At 44.4% G+C, this 20,911-nt stretch overlaps 1 long non-coding RNA gene across 1 annotated transcript; it reads left to right on the top strand.

The window, feature by feature from the left end:
• The first annotated feature begins 178 nt into the window (after positions 1-178).
• LOC307207738 lies at positions 179-19,813 on the top strand. Its single transcript, XR_013834814.1, has 3 exons — positions 179-320; positions 12,586-12,686; positions 19,369-19,813. It is a non-coding gene; the product is annotated as an uncharacterized lncRNA (long non-coding RNA).
• The last annotated feature ends 1,098 nt before the right edge of the window (positions 19,814-20,911 follow it).

Here is a 20,911-nt window from a genome sequence, read left to right as displayed (position 1 = left end):
GGGAAAAAGCAGCAGCACTTTTGCCAGCACAGTGTAATTCACAGCTTTAACCAGTAGGTGCTGATAAAACATTATATATGTAATAATAAAAAAGGAAAGGGACCTCTGGACGGTAAAATCCAGTCAAATCCATCAGCATGTGACACCCTCTGACAACTCCTCGGCTCTCAGTCCCCTGGCCAGATCCATAGCAGCTGCCTGTATGTATATAGAACTGGCAAAAAGCACTGTAGTGTAGTAAGCATGTTGGAACTGGGCCTGTGGGATCCAGGTTCACATCCCTGGTCAGCTGTGTCGCATGACTTCCAATCTGTGAGCAGGTATGCTCTGTTGATCTTAGAGGTTGCTTACATGTCCAGCTTGAAAAACACTGGGGGGGGGAGGGGGGAGAGAGAGCTTGATCCAGCCTAAATGCCCCTTTCAGCCCAAGGGCCATATTGCTTTTTGGGCAACCTTCTGAGGGCCATATGCTTGTGGTGGGTGGGGCCAGAACCAGAAATGAGAGGAGCAACACATGCAAATTTTAATCTTTGTACAGTTAGTCTAGTTTCTATGCACAGGCGCAGACACTTCTCTGTACTCCATCCAGGCAAACAAAAGGCACATTCCCAGCCAGGCAAAAAACACTAAGGATGTGAAGCAGAGCCTGTGATGGGTGTGGCCTGGAGAGAATTCTGAGGGCCACACAGAGATGCCTGGAGGGCCACTTTCGGGCCCTAGGACTGAGATTACCCAGCCCTGTTTGAGCTCTTAACCAGAAATGCAAACGATCTTGCAAAGAAGGTCTGCTAGGGTGAAGTAAATAAGCCTCAGCCTCTGTCTGATATTTCCCCCCTCTTTCCCAAACTTCTGTTATGTTAACAAACAATCGCAACACTTGGAAGCTGCATTATCTCCTCATTATCAACTTACCAGGGCAAGGAGGGTCTCTCAATTAATGGGCTGTTCTGACAGAGGGCACAATAAGTCCCTGAGCCCCCTCAAATTCCTGCTCCAGTATCTCAGAGTTTTAGTTTCAATATGAGTAGGAAAATGAGAGTAGCCCTAAACATTTTTTTTTAGAAAAAAGCACTGCTTTAAACCATGTGTTACTTTAAATGCAAACCAAAAGAGGGCACTGTTTGTTCAGAAAACTGGCCAGCACTTGTTTGGAAACCTCTTAAAATTAACTCCACCCCTAAATGCTGAACCAAGATACCTGCTATTTTCTCTCTCTCATCACTATTCATCCTGTAAATACTTCACAAGCTGCTTCATAAGAAGGTAATATATAAATTTTGGCTGTGCACAGAACCCCCATCTGTTCAGTGGTTTCAATCTGAGGGACCAGTTCCAAAGTACTTTGGGAGATGGAGCTTATGTTTCGTGACCTGGGTTTTTTTTTTTTTTAAAAAAAAATCATTAAACATACACCTGGAAGCTGGAGAAAGATGTTGCTCTCCTCATCATCTCCAGCTGAAAGCAGGCGTGGGCGGGTTGTCAATTCTGCCAGCTGAGCCCTTGCAAGCATATTGTCTGATAATTTGTTTGCAAAGGAGCCCCTTGCGCCAGACAGGATTGGCCACTCTGCTGAGCAGTGGAGTTTCTGCTCCTGCTCCTTTGCACCATGCAGGAAGAAGTGTCAGGCAGTAGGCGGCTACCTTCTCCCGGTGGTTATGGTAGCTCTCAGTCTCTCTGTGGGGTTTTCCCAGCTGATGCCTGCCTCTACACCACGATAGCAGCAAATTGCTCTTGGCCATGGGTAGGCAACCTAAGGCCCGGGTGCCGGATCCGGCCCAATCGCCTTCTAAATCTGGCCCACGGATGGTCCGGGAATGAGTGTGTTTTTACATGAGTCGAATGTGTCCCTTTATTTAAAATGCATCTCTGGGTTATTTGTGGGGCCTGCCTGGTGTTTTTACATGAGTCGAATGTGTCCTTTTATTTAAAATGCATCCCTGGGTTATTTGTGGGGCATAGGAATTTGTTCATCCCCCCCCCCAAAAAAAATATAGTCCGGCCCCCCACAAGGTCTGAGGGACAGTGGACCGGCCCCCTGCTGAAAAAGTTTGCAGACCCCTGCTCTTGGCCATCCAAGCTGATCTGTAGCCATCTGCATCTGTCTGTACCTGACTCATGCAACACCCAAATCCTTCTGAATAGGCCCAGTTTGGCTCAGAACTCAGCTGGATTTGGTGCACAGCCTAAAATAAAATATAATATTCGTCCTTATCCAACCTCCATTTTCTGTTTGGTGGGAGAAAGATGGGGGTGGTGGTGAGGGAATTACATTTAAACCAGAGCCTAAAGATTTGTCATGTCCCTGTACTCATCCCTAATAAAACATCTGGTATAGTGGTTAGAGTGTTGGACTAGGACTGGAGAGTTCACCAAGGTTTGAATTCTACCTCAGCCATGAAGTCCACTGGGTAGTCTTCACTGGCTCTCATGCACATAGCCAGGATTTATGTTGGTGGGGACAGGCTTTATGTTGGGGTGGGGGCAGAACCTCAGTTAATTAAGTATTTGTATTGATTTACTTGATATGGGGGGCAGCTGCCCCCCTGCCTCCCCCTTGACTATAACCATGTAGCCTCTCTCAGCCTAATCTACTTCACAGGGTAGTTGTGCTAAATGAGGAGACGGAGAAGCATGAATTTGGGGGGCTTGTCGCTTGCGTGTGACGTCACAATTGCAACAAATGCATATGATGTCACATGCTTTGGCATAGCTGTCAACCGCCCCTTATTTGGCGGGAAACTCCCTTATCCCAGCGCCGTGTCCCGCTGCTGTCCCTTATTGATGATGTCCCTTAAATTTCCCGGGTTTCAAAGGAAGCAGCTCCTCTCCCTCCCTCCCTGCCGGCCAGGGAGGAGGGAGGCTCCTACTGTGTTTCTTGGCTGCCCGCCCCGCCCCCCTCCGGCCTCCTCTCACCAGCCTCAGCCCCCGGGAGCCCCTCCCTGCCAGGACTGGCAGGAGCCTCGGGCCCTTCCGCCGCCATCCTCCTCGCGGCCGCCAAACTGAGCATCTTTGCCTGGGATCTTCCGTCTGTTTGCCCCTGCTGCCGCTAGGCCATACTGCGGCTGTGCCGCTGAAGGACCCGGATGAGATGGGCAGCCTGGCACGGCCTATGAATTGCTGAGGAGCCTTGAGAGGAGAGTGAGGGCAACCATAGAGAAAGCAGTTCAGAGAGAGGAGGAATAGGAGGTGGCGGAGGTGGAGGAAGAGGAATGGGCAGGTGTTCCAAGGGCTACAAGGGAAGGACCGCAAGTGCTTCTCCCATAGATTTGTAGTGGTAGACCAGCATAGATGGTCTGATCTGCGGGTTTACTTCGGGCGCTATTCCCCCCCCCCTCTTCCTCCTGCCCCGCCTGATGGAACTGAAAGGTGCAGATGGAGCACGAGAGAAAAGATACAGAACTGCAGCAGCATCTTTGTAGCTTGGACTTCGTTTTGCGTGAAAAGTGGTTGCTGCTTGTAGTTATTTAATTGCAGTGTTTCATTGGCTGGTGTCTTGAGCAGCAACCTCGAAATGAAGGGCTAAAAACCGGCGCTGCTCTCAAAAATTATCTGGTCCCTTTTAACTTTGTATTTCAGTTGGTTGACTAAAATCCTTTATTTTGGCTGCTGATCCCTTATTTTCGAGGCTGCTGACCCCTTATTTTCAAATCTGTAAGTTGACAGCTATGTGTTTTGGTAGGAGGCTGCAAGGCCTGACAAGGCCCTTGGTCACTGCAGGTAGGCCAGATGGGGCCTTCTGGTGCCAATGAGGAGGCCCAGCAGGGCCCTCCACTACTGCCACAGGGAGGCCCAGTGGGACCCAGCTCCTCATGACTGTGGGTGACGGACTCAGACCAGGCCATCCCTGCATACTTGGGGGGGGGGGGAGCTGAGCTGTCTTCAGCCCCATAGATTTGGTGTCTATGAGAGGGACAAACCCCTCACAGTATTGACCTCATTACAGTCCCTGGACACCCCAAGTTTGTACACCCCAGGGGTGAATGGCAAGAGAGGGCACTCAGCTTTTTACAGTCTGTTGCTGTATTTCTCTGTTGCCCTGAAGCCCTATTCAGCTGTTTACATTCCAGCATGCTGCTAGAACATTCTCATGGTTAGGCACCAGCTTATCTGTAAGACAGAGACAACAATTCAGAATTGCATCAAAATGTTACTGTGCAGAGTAGTTTCAGCTAGCCATGTCCCGTGACACATGGTGTGCGTGAGTGCAAGGTCTTCTTGTGTGTAAGTGCTGATGCATCACGTGCTTTTCAAGGCTCGGATTATTGACTGGATCCAATTTTTACCCAGATCTCTTGGAAAAGTGAAGTCCATGAGAGCATGCCCATCTGCATGGGTCCAAGGATCTAAATTGGCTGATGACACCCTGCTCTATCCTAGTCCACCTTTCCTAATTGTTCATCTTCTTCCCAAGTCACTTGACATTCTGCGGTTACTGATCTTGCTCAGTTCCTACCAAACAATTTCCTTTCCCCTTTATGTTTTTTCTTTACTCCCTAAACATTATTTGTACTTCTGCAAAGCTTAGGGCTTCTTCAAGGCTGCTGATATCTCCCTTCCTGCTCTTGGATTGCATTGTTAGTGCTGGGAAAGAGAACGCTATCTGATGCCCCAGAAAGCCCAGAGACAATGTGAAAGGCTTTGAATTTTATACTTTGTAAATAATGTGAAAGAGATTATGCGTTGAAATATTTTAGTTGATATTTTAGATTGTAAAATGCTATTTTATCTATTGATTTGTTTTACCTTGTGGGCTTATAGCCGAATAAAGTATTATATATCTATACTTTATAAAGTCTGAATATAATGATTCTAGGCTAGCTGAAGCATCTAAATGTTCTTTGGGGCAGCCCCAACCCACCCAGCCCCAACCCACCCACAAACATGTTCCAGTAATCCTCTCAAGAGGTTACTAAAGCATGTGGCAAGATCTGATTGCTCCCAGAAAAAGAAACTTAAACCTGCAGCACACACATACAGGAGGTGCGGGTGTGTGGGTGCGCGCGCATGTGTGTATGTAATCTTATCCGTCTGTACCCAGAATAAAGTCCCACAACTTTCCATATACAGGCTAAGAACTTTCCATATACGGTTTAATAACTTAATTGGTTCTGGAGGTCCGTTCTTAACCTGAAACTGTTCTTAACCTGAGGTACCACTTTAGCTAATGGGGCCTCCCGCTGCCGCCGTGCGATTTGTGTTCTCATCCTGAAGCAAAGTTCTTAACCTGAGGTACTATTTCTGGGTTAGCGGAGTCTGTAACCTGAAGCGTCTGTAACCTGAAGCATCTGTAACCCGAGGTACCACTGTATATCTCTCCATCTCCTACTGCTTCCCTGCCCACCAATACATTTTTGGTCAAACTGTCTTGTTTTTCACCACTCTTTGCTGTTCAGTAGTGCCCAGGGGTGAGTAATCTCCACTGATCACTTATGAGTTCCTGGGCCATTTTCACTCTCATTGAGACACATCAGAGTATGGTCCTAGGGCAGGGGTCAGCATTCTTTTTCAGCCGTGGGCCGGTCCACCACCCCTCAGACCATGTGGTGGGCCAGACTATATTTTTTGGGGGGGAATTGAACAAATTCCTATGCCCCACAAATAACCCAGAGATGCATTTTGAATAAAAGGACACATTCTATTCATGTAAAAACACGCTGATTCCCGGACTGTTTGCAGGCCAGATTGAGAAGGCGATTGGGCCGCATCTGGCCCCCAGGCCTTAGGTTGCCTACCCCTGACCTAGGGTGTAGTCTGAAGGTGAAAGGGACCGTTACATTGTTATAGAGCAGCAGATCTAGGCCTGCTCAGAGCCTGGATAGCTGATTACCTGGGGTACCTTGCCTTGATACCCATGAATAATGGTAGGATATAAATATAAGGAATAAAACAAATTAAATATAATTGGCCAAATGTCACAGGCTATCAATAGTAATCTGCCAGGCTTTCAGAGATCTTCCTTCAGGGTAAGCCACACTAACAGCTGTAGGAGACATGAAATGAGTGTTATCAAATTATGCAAGGTTTGGAGAAGTCGTTTGGGAAATGTTTTGATTGCTCTCAGAATGTGGGGACAGTGAAGTGAAATGCTGCAAGATTCTGGACAGACCAAAGGAGGTACATAGTTGTAGTAAAGGTCATAAACTTGAAAGGATTTACAAGAGGGTTGGAACAATCCATTTAGGATAAGGCAACCTGTGGCTGGTAGCCATGATGTTCTTTCCCCAGTTGCTAGGAATCTCAAGTGGGGAGAATAAGCTGTTGCACTCAGGTCCTGCTTGTGAGATTCCCTTTGGAGCATCTGGTCCACCACTGTGAGAACAGAGTGCTGGGCTAGGTGAGCCCTTGGGCTCTTTTTATGCACTCACCAGAATAATAGTTAAGAATCACAGGATTGGAAGGCACCCTGAAGGACCATTGCAGACCCACTCCCAAACCTACAGCAATATCAAAACAGCAAAAACTTCAGTTTGCTCTAAGAAAAATAGTAAACACAGACTTCTAAAAAGACAATGGGGTTTTCTCTCGACACACATAGAGTTGAACGTTGATTTCAAGAAAGCAAAGAGGCAAAGGAAAAGAAGTAACTTTCATGGTCTTACTCAGTTCCTTACTCAGTGCAGCTGGTACTGGAGAATTTATCACTGGATTATGCTCAATTCATTTTGAGAGTACCAAAGGCAGATGTCAGAGGGGATCCAACATAACTTAGCTATTGTTGTTCTCCTTTTCCTTTATTGCAACACTGATTACCTGCTGGCCATGAACCTTGCTTTTTTAAAGAGAAAAACAAATAAAGCTTCAGTGTTCTGTCCCACCTCACAGAAATTTTCTGATTAAAAAAAAACAGAGCAACTGGCTTGACCTTGATGGCAGTACAGACTAATACTTTGGTATTATGGGATACTTGGAAGCTTGAATTAATCAGTGTGAATGGCTGCAACATGATTTTCTTCTGTGGGATAATAAAAGGGAATGTAAGAAGGCATATTTATTGGAATATTTCTTCGCCAATACAAACTTGGTTGTAACAGACACAGTGGCGAAGTTCCTCTTCTCTGTTAAAGTTCTCACAAGAGGATAGTCCCATTTTAATTGTATTTTTTGTTAACACAGTTTTTATTCATTTTATCTTTAAACTGTTTAACACGGTTGCATTGAAACATACCGGTATCTTCGCTTACATTAGACCATATAAAGGTAAAGGGACCCCTGACCATTAGGTCCAGTCGTGGACGAGTCTGGGGTTGCGGCGCTCATCTCGCTTTATTGGCTGAGGGAGCCGGCGTACAGATAATGTAGCCAGCATGACTAAGCCGCTTCTGGCAAACCAGAGCAGTGAACGAAAATGTCATTTACCTTCCCGCCAGAGCGGTACCTATTTATCTACTTGCACTTTGACGTGCTTTCGAAATGCTAGGTTGGCAGGAGCTGGGATCGAGCAACAGGAGCTTACCCCGTCATGGGGATTTGAACCGCTGACCTTCTGATCAGCAAGTCCTAGGCTCTGTGGTTTAGACCACAGCGTCACCTGTGTCCCAGACATACATCCTCTCTATTTTCACACCATAAAGTCATTTCTACATATCAGATGAAGTCAAGATTGGAAAAATGAGAAGCTGAACAAATCTGAAACTCAGTGGTGTGCAGTGAAAATTTTCATAGGTTTGTGAGGGCGATTGGGGTCGTGCATGAGCATTGCATCTCTCTCCCTAAGCCAGGCAGAAGCTTCCTTGATGGCAGAAAGTGAGGAGGAATTAAAGAACCTTTTAATGAGGGTGAAAGAGGAGAGCACAAAATATGGTCTGAAGTTCAACATCAAAAAAACTTAGATCATAGCCACTGGTCCCATCACCTCCTGGCAAATAGAAGGGGAAGAAATGGAGGCAGTGAGAGATTTTACTTTCTTGGGTTCTATGATAACTGCAGATGGTGATAGCAGTCACGAAATTAAAAGACGCCTGCTTCTTGGGAGAAGAGCAATGACAAACCTAGACAGCATTTGAAAACCAGAGACATCACCTTGCCAACAAAGGTCTGTATAGTTAAATAATAATACTGGTTCCCTGTAGCCTCACTTCTCACAGCGAGGGAACGAGTGCTGAACCTCAGTGTTGGATGCTGAACCTCAGGGCTGGAGGTGGAGATGCTCCTTCAGGTATACAGGACCGAGGCCGTTTAGGGCTTTAAAGGTCAGCACCAACAATTTGAATTGTGCTTGGAAGTGTATTGGGAGCCAATGAAGATCTTTCAGGACTGGTGTTATATGGTCTCGGCAGCCACTCCCAGTCACCAGTCTAGCTGCCGCATTCTGGATTAATTGCAGTTTCTGAGTCACCTTCAAAGGTAGCCCCACGTAGAGCGCATTGCAGTAGTCCAAGCGGGAGATAACTAGGGCATGCACCACTCTGGCGAGACAGTCTGTGGGCAGGTAGGGCCTCAGCCTGCGTACCAGATGGAGCTGGTAAACAGCTGCCCTGGACACAGAATTAACCTGTGCCTCCATGGACAGCTGTGAGTCCAAAATGACTCCCCGGCTGCTCACCTGGTTCTTCAGGGGCACAGTTACCCCATTCAGGATCAGGGAGTCCTCCACACCAGCCTGCCCCCTGTCTCCCAAGAACAGTACTTCTGTCTTGTCAGGATTCAACCTCAATCCAATAGTTTCCATCCATCCTCCAACTGCCTCCAGTCACTCACACAGGACCTTCACCGCCTTCACTGGTTCTGATTTAAAAGAGAGGTAGAGCTGGGTATCATCTGCATATTGATGAACACCCAACTCAAACCCCCTGATGATCTCTCCCAGCAGCTGCATGTAGATGTTAAAAAGCATGGGGGAGAGGACAGAATGCTGAGAGCCCACAGGTGAGAGCCCAGGGGTCTGAACACTCATCCCCCACCACCACTTTCTGGACACCGCCCAGGAGGAAGGAGCAGAACCACTGTATAGCAGTGCTCCCAGCTCCCAGCCCCTCAAGAATTTTGTTATGGTTGATGGTATCAAAGGCCGCTGAGAGATCCAGCAGAACTAGGAAACAGCTCTCACCTTTGTCCCTAGCCCGCCGGAGATCATCGACCAGTGCGACCAAGGCAGTTTCAGTCCTGTGATGAGGCCTGAATCCTGATTGGAAGGGATCCAAATGGTCTGCATCCTCCAGGCGTGCTTGGAGTTGTTCAGCAACCACCCGCTCAATCACCCTGTCCAAGAATGGAAGATTTGAGACTGGACGATAGTTAAAGCTATGGTTTTCCTAGTAGTGATGTATGGAAGTGAGAGCTGGACCATAAAGAAGGCTGATCGCCAAAGAATTGATGCTTTTGAATTATGGTGCTGGAGGAGACTCTTGAGAGTCCTATGGACTGCAAAAAGATCAAACCTATCCATTCTGAAGGAAATCAACCCTGAGTGCTCACTGGAAGGACAGATCCTGAAGCTGAGGCTCCAATACTTTGGCCACCTCATTAGAAGAGAAGACTACCTGGAAAAGACCCTGATGTTGGGAAAGACTGAGGGCACAAGGAGAAGGGGACGACAGAGGATGAGATCGTTGGACAGTGTTCTTAAAGCTACCAACCTGAGTCTGACCAAACTGCGGGAGGCAGTGGAAGACAGGGGTGCCTGGCGTGCTCTGGTCCATGGGGTCATGAAGACTTGGACACGACTAAACGACTAAACAACAACAACAACAACAATTGTCTTATAGGGCCACCATCTATTTCCAAATTCTCTAATGTGCTTCATTGAGTTCCCTTACTGCCAGACATTAGATCTGTCATGTTGCTGAGTCAACATGCTTTGTAACAGCTACTTAGATCTGGGAGTCTGCATCCTGCAACAGTTGGGTGAAGGTATAGCAAAGATTGTTTCTTTAATGTCTGGTCTGTCTGATTGAACTATGAATTTCTGAAACTTTGAAATAAAAACAATAATTCTGAAACAAGCATACTTTCGGTTGCAGCTGGTAGCTCCATAATCATAGCATCATAGAAACATAGATTTGGAAAGGGAGCACAAGGGTCATCTAGTCCAACCCCCTGCAATGCAGGAATCTTTTGCCCAATGTGGGGCTCAAACCCATGACACTGAGATTAAGAGTCTCATGCTCTACTGACTGAACTGTCCAGCAGCTCAAAAGTTTCATTTTATGTCCTTATTTATTGTTTTCCATACTTTGCTATAATTTGTCTGATACAATTTGTTTAAATTAAATTATCTGAATGCCTAAGAATAGGAAGCTTTTTCTAGCTGTTGGGATTTGAAATATTTTGGAGAAAGTTTCTTGAGGTTGCAGTGGAGTATGAAAGAACATTATCTAAAGTCCAGAGACATTAAAAAAAATATCCAATTCCATACTCAATAACCTTCCAGCATTAACCAGGTCTGATGTACATAAACAATAAAATCAGCATAAAGTCCCAGAATGTATTCCGTTCCATTGATAATAGCACTCTTTCCCACTAGAATTTGTCATAATCTTGGGGTTCTATAAATAAAGCTTGGGGTTCTATGGATAAAGCAAATAATACATGTGATAATGGACAACTTAGTTTTGTTTTGTGGCTAAATTGACATTTTTGTGAATCCATAATACTTATTCTAATTGTAAAAGGTAAAGGGACCCTGATCATTAGGTCCGGTCGTGGCCGACTCTGGGGTTGCGGAGCTCATCTTGCTTTATTGGCTGAAGGAGCCGGCGTACAGCTTCCAGGTCATGTGGCCAGCATGACTAAGCCGCTTCTGGCAAACCAGAGCAGCACATGGAAATGCCGTTTACCTTCCCACCGGAGCGGTACCTATTTATCTACTTGCACTTTGACGTGCTTTCGAACTGCTAGGTTGGCAGGAGCAGGGACCGAACAACGGGAGCTCACCCCGTTGCAGGGATTTGAACCGCCAACCTTCTGATCGGCAAGCCCTAGGCTCTGTAGTTTAACCCAAAGCGCCACCCGCGTCCCATCACACAGTGGTTTTTTTTCACTTTATAGATCAAAACCAGCATATTGAAGTAGACCCAGAAACTGCAGACAAGGACCATTTTGTGTGGGGATTGCATTCCTGCCCCCTGCACATGTTGGCAAAGTGCATGTAAGCCTGCTCTGCCCCCACCCACCCTGCCCGGCCTCCATTACACCCGCCTTCCCAGCCACTTCCGGGGCGGTGCGATGTGCACATGCATGTCTGAACATCAATTGGATGTGCCTAAAAAGGTTATTGCCTGTAATTGGCAGCTAGTGCAGTCAGGCCAGAATTGGCATTATATGCTCAAACTTGGCAGCTGAATTCTGCATTAGCTGAAGTTTCCAAACCATCTCCAAAGGCAGCCCCACATATAACATATAGCAGTAATCTAACCTAGAGGTTACCACAGTGTAGACAACAGAGATTATGTTATACCTGCCCAGATAGGGGCAAAGAGGTGCCAGCAGCTGAAGCTTAATGGAAGGCATTGCATGCCACCAGGATCACCTGAGCCTCAAGTGACAGTGATGCTTCCAGAACTACCATCAAGCTATGTATCTGATACTTCAAAGAGAGTGTAACCCTTTTGAAAGAAAGCAGCCTCCCATCCATCCAGTCTAGGAAACCACTCACTCACAGTGCCTCAGTTGTAACTGGTCTGAGCTTCAGTTTGTTGGCTCTCATCTTGTCTATAATGTAAGACATCAGTCCAGCAAATTTACTGCATCACCTGCAAATGTAAAGAAATAGAGTCATAGCTGTCAACTTTTCCCCTTTCTTGCGAGGAATCCTAATCGGAATAAGGGAATTTCCCTTAAAAAACAAGAAACGTTGACAGCTATGAATAGAGTTGTGGGTCATCACCATATTGCTGACAACATCAAAACTCAAAATGACCTCACTCATTTGTTTCATGTACATGGTAAACAACACAGAAGGCTCCACGGGCCTAAAAGCACCACCCTCTGAAAACTAACATCCAAGTAAGACTGGGACCACTGCAAAGAGGTGCTGCCCACCCCCAACTCAGACAGCTCCAGAAGGATACCATGCTTGATGGTATAGGAAGTTGCTGAGAGATCAAGGAGAATAAACAAGGATACATTTCCCGTGTCTCTCTCCCTACAGAGGTAAACAACATTCTCCATGCCATGCATAATTTTATAATAAAAAATTAAAAAATATATGTTTTGAAATTCAGCAGAAGCTGCTGTAGAGGCACTTCTTTGGCACTCCTACCAGTCCATCCCGATTGCTATGTTCCACATAAATGAAAAGCATCTCTTTCATAGCAGGTACATAACATTGTTATTAAGCCATTGCCCCAGTTTATGACCCAGGGAGCAATTTACTGTTGATATTATCATGGCAGGTGGGAGCACTTGTGCTTCCCAGCTCTAAATATTATGATGTTCCTCTTCAGGGACTTTTAAATATATATATATATATATATACACACAGAGAGAGAGAGAGAGAGAAGTCAGCCGAATGCTGAATTTGTCCCTTCCTAAACGCTGTTCCTGGCATGAGCCAAAACACTTAGGCTTACTGGCAAGCGAAGCTCTTTGAGGAATTAATTTGCTCAAGCAAATTATTAGAATCTTTCTTCCTCTTAAAATGTTTAGGGCAAACTGGAGGCTAATGAAAGGATAGGAACAATTACAATGCTTGAAGTGCCCATAACCTCTGCAGGCAGATGCACAAGCGAGTAAGTGCTGTTTCCAGGGTAAGTTTGGAATTGCATCAATTTTGAAATGAAAACAGGGGAGGTTTAGGTTTTACCCTCTGTATTTCAGGAGGAGCACCTGTATGTCTGGATGGAAGCTGAAAGAAGAGATGATTCTGATGATCCTACAACAAAATGTTGCAGTGTAAAGTGCCTCTGTCCATGTTACTCCATTCCATTCTACCTCCCTCCTAGTTTTCTATCCCCATCCCAAACAGACACTCTATATTCTGAAGTCACTGATCTTGTAAAGTTTCACAGCTGTTTTGGCTACCCCTGCACCTTGAAGAATTTTGACACTTCCGAAAAAGTCACCACAGAGCTGGTGATGGGAGCAAGTGGGCACATATACTTGTCCATATATCTGCCCAATTCATCTCTAAATCAGCTGATGTATTCTTTCTCTGTAAAGTTTATCTTTGTAAGGTTTGTGCTTTAACCTAAGTTTTGTGTCCTAGGGCTCATCCACACTTCTGTTTCACCTGCCGTTTTCTCCCAGGAAAACCCACGGTTTAGTGCTGAATCAGGGCAGATGGCAGCTGGGTGGCAGTAGGCAGTGTGTTCCTCACCTTCCTGTGCTCCTGGCATGGTCTAACTCTTGACTCTTCCTTTCCCCAGAGCCTCAGTCTCAAAGTGGGTGGGGTGGCTTGCCCTCTTCTTAGGAGGCAGAAGACACAGTTTAATGTCAAAATGTTTATAATCCAAGGTGTTTTGGATCTATCAGGTTCTTCATCAATATATTTCAAAATGTAGAAGCTGAGTCTTTTGTCCTGCTGCAGCTCAGGCATAGAGCATCTGCTTTGCATACAGAATGCCCCATGTTCAATCCCTTGTCCTCTAGTTAGAGCTGAGAATGTCTCCTGTCTGAAATCCTGGAAAGCTGCTGCCAGTCAGTGTATGCAATACTGAGTTAGATGGAACTATGGACTGACTCAGATAAGGCTACTTCTTGCATTATTATCATTATTATTATTCCACCCTTCACCAAAAGATCTCAGGATGGTTCACAAGATAAAAACACAAGATAAAAGCACAAATAAATATTGAAATAGGAACAACAAAACAATAACCCTCCCTCCCGCAAACACATTTAAAAGGCTTTAGAATATTAATCAGTCAGAGGCCTGGTTGAAGAGGAATGTTTTTGCCTGGCACCACTATGGGGAGCCATTATAGAGAAGGCCTGTTCTTGTGTTGCCACCCTTTGGACCTCAAGTAGAGGAGGCACTTGAAGAAGGGCCTGAGATCATCATCACAGAGTCTGACTCAGTTTATATTTCTGTGTAAAGACTCAGATCCCTTTTGTTGTGTAAATGGGAACTTAGGAAGCTGCCTTACCAGGCAGGCTATTTGCCCATCTAGCCTAGTATTGTTTAGTCTGACAGACAGTGGCTCTTTTGGGGTCTTAGACCTTTCTCTCTACCAACTGATCTGTTTCAAAACTAGAAATGCCAGAGATGGGAGCTGGGGGTTTCTGTTTGTCAGGTGTGTGCTCTGTCACTAAGCAACAGCCAGGGGTAGCCTGAGAATAGCACCCATTCCCAAATCAAGGTGCATAGCACCCGAGGGCAGCCCCGTTCTTTTGGCACCTGACACAGAAAACCCCACAAACTCTTCTCCCTGGAAGCAGTGTTTTTTTTTGTTTTTTACTCAAGAAAAATAAATACAGTAAATGGACAAAAGTACAAAGATTCACAAAATGTTTAGGGGTATGCGTACCCCTGTGTCGCCCCAGAAAAAAGCACTGTCTGGAAGTATAAATGCAACCATTATAAAGTTTAGTGTGAACAGTTTGTGATACCCACAACCATTTGTTTTATTTTGCTGCGTGGAAGAACGTATCTCTAATGGCCTTATGCCCCTTCCCCAATGGGGTGGTGAACAAAGAAACATGGCTGTCTCTGTCACTCTCTAATAGAAAGTTCTTCTAGTTAAATGAAGCCCAGTTTTCCTGTGGTTGAACATGGCATTTAAGAAAAACCTTCTAAAGGCGTTTCTGTTTGCAGCATGTTATCCAGAAGATAACTGAGCCATAGACATTGAGCTTATGCTATTACAAAAGCCAATTGGCAACTTGTTTTATTTATTTATTTAATATTGTGTGCTGGCAAAGATCCACAAAGGCTTCCTGGATCCCAAAATGGGAAAGTCAGGGATGTCATTGGTGGGAGTTGCTGCAATTTTTATTGCAATGTCCACAGCAGTAAAATTACAAGCTTGCTGACAAGTAATGATTTCATATTTGCTTACACTGTTGGCAGCGCTTGCAAATTTATTTTTTTTGTAAGAAAAACAAAAACAAACCAGCGACAACCAGGAAAATATTTGCATTGACATTTTCTAACATGAATGAAAGATATCACTGGTTCCGTAATGAGGTCTGGGAGACCTCTTATTCCACCCATTAAGTTCATACTGTCCATCTTTTCATCGAACATCTACTTCTAGAGATGGGGGGGGGGGGTAGAAGACAGCATTGCTTGAAGAACAGCATACTTGCACCACGCACATGAATGAAAATTTAAACATGCCCTGAAGGTAGCATAGGGATAATGATTTAAATGGCAACATGTTACAGGAAATTGCCCTTGTTAAACAGACACTTATAGTAGGAGTGGGGAACCTGTGGCCCTCCAGTTGTTGCTGGACTCCACTTCCCAGCAGCAGCAGCCAGCATAGCCAATGGTCAGGGATGAGGGTAGTTGTAGTCCAGCAATTTTTGGAGGGTTACAAATCCCCCTATACCTGCTTTATAGTATATGCAAACCTACTACTTGAGTATTCTGCTGTTCAGAGATTTATTGCTTCCAACTTCCCACATGTAGTCCAAGTCATGGAGTCTCATAAGGTAAAATATAACAAGAGGTCAGCTAGGATATGACCAGAGCTGTTCTCCCAAGCATGTGAAGAGGCTAAGCTGATCTTTCCATGCCTGTCAGGGAAAGACATGCCTGATTTCTGCTCACATCCAAGGCTGTGGCTATGGGTGAAGCAAGACCCTCTTGGGGTGTTGATGCTGTGAACCCCTCCATCGTAGGCTCAGGTTGTATATATCAGTAAATAAACCAAATATCATAAAGACACCACAGTCCCTACTGTCCCCAATTCCAAAGGAAACACAAACCCTGGGTAAGCACCTGGAACCCCTGGAATCACACACGGCTCAGAGATTGGAGTGGCATGTAATAATATGCTTTTATTTTAATTGTACTGTTTTAAAATTTTGATGTTTGCTGCCCTGGACTCTTTTGGGAGGAAAGGCAGGGTAGAAATCTAATAAGTAAGTAAGTAAGTTAGTAATTAGTCCCATGTGCTGGAGGATGCCCATCACTGTCTTAATAACTTCTTATTGCTGTAGACATGCATGTAATGAAAGCTGTGGAGCCCTTCTTTTCTTATATGGTTTTTCTGTGTCTTGTATACTCAGTGTTGGTTTTTGTTTGTTTGTTTGTGGAACAAATGATGCTGAGTTTGTTAGAGGAAAATGGAAGTGCAAGCACTGGGTCAAAAAGTGAAAGGAGCATGAAGGAACAGGATTGTCACCTGGGGATGATCAAGAGTGAGACACATTCAGCAATAGTGTTTTGCAGAGATGAAAGCAGGTGTAGCGGTGGGGGGGAAATTAAGTGTGGGAGCTCAGGAGCGCTGACAGAAAGAGGCCACTGTGATTCCCCCCGCCCACTTCCTCATTTTTTAACACACACACACACACACACACACACACACACGAGAGAGCGCGAGAGAGCGAGAGCACCAAAGATGTTCTTTTGTCTCTTAGCTGTGCCGCTCTTCAAAAAGTATTCATCTTAAATTAGGGTCATGGTGGGGCTCATTAAATGTTTCACTAAAGGTTGTTTCATTTGGGGCTGATGTTCTGCCAATCAAATTGTCCAGAGTGAAGGTAGGAGCTGTAACTGTGCAAAGTGATAATAGCACCTGGGGAAATAAAGGTTGAGGCTTAAAATAAGTGTGTGTGTGTGTGTGTGTGTGTGTGTGTGTGTGTGTGTGTGGAATTATCCATCCTTGGGAGAACAAATCTAACCTGGAAAGATGCTTCCAAAATCTAAACAGGATGATGTGATGGGGTGGCAGTGGGGAGGCAGGGAGAAGAATGAAAAAAGCAATGCAAGCTCCAAAGTGGATTTTCAGTTCCAACATTTTAGTGCCTCGGGAGAAGGACAAGATGGCAAGCCTCCCCTCCACCTGCCATTGCACTACCACCATTTACAGCTTTCAAAGAAAGTCTGGCTTTAGCAATGAGAGATGACCAGAAGATAAGAGGAATAAAGGTGGGCAGAAGAAATCAGTATTGTAATACAGTATATGCAGATGACATAATGTTACTTTTTTCCTACCAATTAACCCTTTGGAATAAATTAAGGAGGTAATTCAATAAATGGGTGGGGCTACTGAATAGACGCATCTAAAACAGAATTTATTGGATTCTGTTTGAAGGGAGAGGACAAACTCCTTGAATTTTTCTGTTGAAAAAGGAAAGGTAGGAGATATATGTTGGGAGCAAACAAGCAAGCTAGGTGCTATGTTAACGATTATTTCTTGAAGACAGGCTTGATGGTGAATGTGATAAAGGTGGCCCACTGCTTGATGGTTATATGTGCTTGACAAAATGGATTGCTGTTAAGAAATGAAAAGAAGCTTGAGTAAATCTTTTTCCTCAGCAGTGTTCATATAAAAAAAATTAACTGGAAAAGATACCATGGCTGATTGATTTTGTTCTGTTCTCCAAAAGCTCCAGTTGTGTCAAAACCAACTTCCATTCCATCAGGAGTATGTTTGACATTTGACGGGCTGTCACTGGAAAGACAAATGTGTCCAATCAAAAGCAGCTGAGGAGAGAGATGACCTTTGCCGTCACTTCTTGATGTGCTGTGAGCTAATAAATTAAGGAAAGGAGATTAAAGATACAGGCAGATGGGGAGGCAGTTGGCTGGGCAGACAGGGTGAAGAGTTACGTTGTCTCTTGAGATGGCCTTATCAAATAGCTGTTGCTGGAGGCTTCTTTCCAGAATCTGAGTCAAAACCAGAAGCTACATAAAGTTCTGTGTAATTTCCCCTGGTTGCTTTGTATATGTAACTGAAAAAAGCAGAGCTTGGAGACTGCAATCAGGAATTGAGGAAGGGTGAGAGGTGGTTTGCCACTCTCTGCTGGCCATTTCCCTCCTTTTGTTGTTCAAAGATAAATTACAAAAATGAGGAAGAAAAAGGAGAGTGTTCATAACACAATGATGATGATGATTTATTATTTGTACCCCGTCCATCTGGCTGGGTTTCCCCAGCCACTCTGGGCGGCTTCCAAGAAAATATTAAAAAAACAATAGTCTGTCAAACATTAAAAGCTTCCCTAAACAGGGCTGCCTTCAGTTTTCTTCTAAAAGTCTGGTAGTTGTTTTTCTCTTTGACATCTGGTGGGAGGGAGTTCCACAGGGTGGGTGCCACTACTGAGAAGGCCCTCTGCCTGGTTCCCTGTAACTTGGCTTCTCGCAGTAAGGGAACCGCCAGAAGGCCCTCAGCACTGGACCTCAGCGTCCGGGCAGAACGATGGGCGTGGAGACGCTCCTTCAGGTATACTGGACCGAGGCTGTTTAGGGCTTTAAAGGTCAGCACCAACACTTTGAATTGTGCTCGGAAATGTACTGGGAGCCAATGTAGGTCTTTCAGGACCGGTGTTATGTGGTCTTGGTGGCCACTCCCAGTCACCAGTCTAGCTGCCACATTCTGTATTAGTTGTAGTTTCTGGGTCACCTTCAAAAAATATTTGTGCACAGGATAATACTTAGTTTCAGATAATGTATGGTCACATCCACAACAAACACAATGAACACCTTATGTTAAGTGATGAATTAATATGTTTAATTTCATAATGTAAAGATCTAAGGATGTTAATGTTTAAGTTAAATTTTATAAGAACTGTGATTTGGAAAACCGTTAAAAGGATATGCAATGAAATTCAACCAAGGGGAAGCGAGAAAGTCACTTAACAATGTTAATAATCTTCAATAAGGCTATGATTTATGTTTGTTTGTCTTATGTGTTTGTTTGTTTATAATGTTGTGAAAACCAATAAAAAAAATTGGGGGGAAAAATGAACACCTGTACCACTATCATGGTCATGCCCCCCTCCCAATAATTTTGGAGATTGTAGTTTGTTCAGGGTCTCCTAACAACTCTCAGTACCCTTAACAAACTTTAGTTGCCAGGATTCTTTTGGGGGAAGCCATGAGTGTTAAAATGCTAAAATAATTCTTATGTGTTAAGATAAATAGAAATGCAGATATTTTGTATCGTACTTCTACATTACTTAGAGTGAAGCAGTGAAATGCATTGTCTGCTGGAAGATAATGTGAGATGTAATAACATTTCAATATGTCTCCTACTAACAAATACAAATTTATTTGTTCTTGCTCTCTGTTATTCCAATGAAATATAAACAACTTCCATTTTTCACCCAATGCCTTCTGTCAAAATAGATTTTCCACCCATGAGAAAAAATATATAGACCCCTGTATCTTTTTCCTTGTACTGGGGAATAAACAAACAAGCAGCTTGAGCGGCCTGTGGCTCTGCATGCACACAAACATGTTTTTGGATAATATCCTACACAGAGTAAATTGGAATTATTTTCATTAGAGACTAATATGATTCAATCTCATTTCTTTTGTAGGTTTATCTAGTAACAACGATGCCTTCACAACCTTCCCTCCAAAACTCATCAGGCTAAGACATCTTAATGCTGCTGCTTAAACATTTCATTTGGTATGAACTGAACTAGCCTCTCTGCTTTTGTTGGTATTCTAGTAGTAATTTGGTTAAAGAATAAAATGAGAATTCCCAGGATGCCTAGAGCCCGTTCTGAGACAAGTATGCTTTTGTGTGAGAGAGTTCAAATCAATAAACATGTAGCAAAGTAAAGCAGAAATATAGGCCTTTAGTCATTTAAAATATCCCCTTCTAAGTTGCTTCCAAAGTTCCCCGCTTCCCCTTAAGCATAGAAAGCACTTAAACTCTTCTAAGGTCAGATTCATGTGCTTTTCCATATAGCAAGAAAAGGCAGTACAATTTCATTTCAAAGTTGGTAAATGTTTCTAAATTATTTGTATTGAAATACAGAGGTGACTTGATGGTCAAGGCTTGGAGCAGTCAGCCCAGACATTCTTACTGATTTGTTCACATGATGGAAAAAGAAATAAAAAAGAGATTGGTAACTTTCCCTTCCAAGATAAGGGTTTTGACCTGGCCAAGCCTGGCAGCACAGCTGACTCTATGGTCTCAACCCATTCATACATTAATTAGAGTTCAGCATGCTGGTTTTGTGAAGCTGGATATATCCCACAGCTTTAAAGCTTGATGTGTTTTATCAGGCTCTCATTCTGCACTGAGTAAACAGATTAAGGGAAAGTCTACTGGCCTGCTTGGATGAGTGTGGTCCACAGTTGGGGTTTTCGGTGATACTAAAGACTTGCTTATATAACATGCAAATGAGCTCATCACACACCTTCTGTTGCATTGATGGAACATCTTTGGCACTTATTGAGGTTTTCTTGGTGTTTAAGTTAAGTTGCTATCTGTGGGGCTGTGTAGGTGGAACACAGATTTAGTGCTCACACAACACGGAGGCTTTGAAATGTTGTTGGACATTTGAAACAGATCTGCTGTGCACTGAGTTAAATCAGGAGTAGGGGGGCTTTTTCAGACAGAGGGGCACAGTGGTAAGTGGGGCCAGAGGCAGAAGTAGGTGGGGCAACTTTTTTTTTTAAAGAAAAACTTTGTTCAGTAGGCTAGTTCCTACACACACTCAGACAACCTCTCTGTCCTCCATCCAGGAAAGTAAGTGACATTGTCAGAGTTCAAAGACACACTAAAGCAGCGGTTCTCAACCTGTGGGACCCCAGATGTTGTTGGACTACAACTCCCATCACCCCTGAGCTCTGGCCTTGCTAGCTAGGGGTGATGGGAGTTGTAGTTCAACAACACCTGGGTTGAGAAAGGCTGCAGTAAAGCATCCAAGGAGGATACAAAATAGGAGTGGTGAGGAGGGTGGAGGTGGAATGTGGCTGAGGAGAAGGTGTAGTCTGGGGAGAATCCTGAGTACCAGATAGAGAGACCTGGGGGGTTGCATTTGGTCCCTTGACTTGAGGTTCCTCACCTCTGAGTTAAATAACAAAACTACCACTATGGTGTGTTTTTACTAGCATTCATAGTACTTC

This window comes from Podarcis cretensis (genome assembly GCF_951804945.1).
Source record: "Podarcis cretensis genome assembly, chromosome: Z".
In the NCBI taxonomy this organism is placed as follows: domain Eukaryota; kingdom Metazoa; phylum Chordata; class Lepidosauria; order Squamata; family Lacertidae; genus Podarcis; species Podarcis cretensis.
The sequence above is the reverse complement of the archived record's forward strand: the minus strand, read 5'-3'. Positions and strand labels throughout refer to the sequence as shown.